The 1,546-nt window shown below is 46.3% G+C and overlaps 1 long non-coding RNA gene across 1 annotated transcript; it reads right to left on the reverse strand.

Annotated features, from left to right (window-relative positions):
- Positions 1–459: 459 nt before the first annotated feature.
- On the reverse strand, positions 460–1,205 carry LOC121982998. The gene is made up of 3 exons (XR_006112353.1): positions 773–1,205; positions 605–693; positions 460–520 (listed from the first exon to the last, which is right to left on the reverse strand). It is a non-coding gene; the product is annotated as an uncharacterized LOC121982998 (long non-coding RNA).
- Positions 1,206–1,546: the final 341 nt, after the last annotated feature.

The following is a 1,546-nucleotide window of genomic DNA, read 5'->3' on the forward strand; positions in this document are numbered from 1 at the left end:
ACATGGTGAAACATGGTATATCACTACCCCTATAAGCATGTATAAACAGGTAAAATATACCTGAGATGCAAAACCAATCAATCAATCAAGCATGTAAGATTTGGGTAGTGATTAACCGAAACAGATAAGAAACACAATTAATACAACATGTTAATTTAATTACTAAGCATATCAAATGACATAAGTCAAAAGTACCCGCCTCCGAAAATAGAAAGGTCCAATCTGACTCCGAGATACTCGTCTCGCGTCAAAGTCCTGTGTTAAATCCCACAGTTTAACTAATTTAATTATAAACAAATAGATAAACTAATTTCTAATCCACTGACCAGTTAGGGTTAGTTTCATTAACCCCAACTACACCGCTATACAACTTCTAAACCTAAATCAATAATTATTGCTAACACAACTAGCAATAATCTAACACAAAGATCAAAACCATAAACCTTACCTCAATTCAACCGCTAGAAGTCACAAAGTTGTTACCCAATTATGATTGTTTACAGCCAGCAAAGATAAATTGCTGCTAGAACAAAACGAACAAACCAAAACAGTAATTAATCCACATTCTTAAACATACAGAATTTCCAACCAAGCTACACCTTACCTCAATCCTCACAGCAGGGAGGTTGCTGCTGGAAATTGCTAGCTGAAAATACCTACTGTCGCAAATTCTTGGCCGGAGCTACACTGATTCTACAACCACAGACATCCACCCGGTGAGCACAACATCCTGTACCAAATCTGAAATCCAAATCCAATAAACCTTACTTACCCGATACCTTCTTGTTTTCTCTCTGTCGACAGTTAGTGGTGAAGCAGGAAGATCCGATGGTGAGGCATAGGTCACGGTGAAGCCACTAGAGCTTGGAGTTTTGCCTTTGGTTGAAGACCAACTCGCTAGAGCGGCGGTGAACCAAGTCTAGGGCATGACTCGATACTGCTCGCTCTCGGCAGTGGCACACAGAGGAAGAACTAGGCTCGGCGGGGTGGACACACTGTTCCAGTCGGCTGTGGGTGACAACGGCGGCGCAAGATCACAGGGGAGGCCGGCAGTACTAGGGCACGACCCAATCGGCAGAGAGGCTCGGCCGTCGGCTGTGGTGGCTCCGGAATCTCCACAGCGAGGGAAAAAGAGAAGAAGGCGATCGGCGGCGCCGGGTGGCTAGGGCACCGAGGGGTGCGTCGGCGATTAGGGCACAGCCGTCGGGCTGTGGAGTCGTCAGGTGAGGCTCGGTAGGCACGCGCCGGGAGAGAAGAAGGGAAGAGGCAATGGCTTCGGGTTTCGGGGAGGAAGAGACCGCCGGCCGGCGGTTAGGGCCGGCGTCGGGCGTGAGAGAAGAAGAGGAGAAGGCTCGGGTAGGGAGAAGAGTTTTCGGTGAGGAGAATAAAGAAAAGGAATTTAAAAAGAAAAAGTAAAAAAATCAACTTTTTCTCACTTAAATGGGGTAGCCCGAATAGGTTTTTCCGGGCCCCGTTTTTATCCCCGTCAACTCATCCGTACGAGCTCCGAAAAATTCCCGAAAAATGTCCAAAAATTCCGAAAAAT

This window comes from Zingiber officinale, chromosome 5A (genome assembly GCF_018446385.1).
Source record: "Zingiber officinale cultivar Zhangliang chromosome 5A, Zo_v1.1, whole genome shotgun sequence".
In the NCBI taxonomy this organism is placed as follows: Eukaryota; Viridiplantae; Streptophyta; class Magnoliopsida; order Zingiberales; family Zingiberaceae; genus Zingiber; species Zingiber officinale.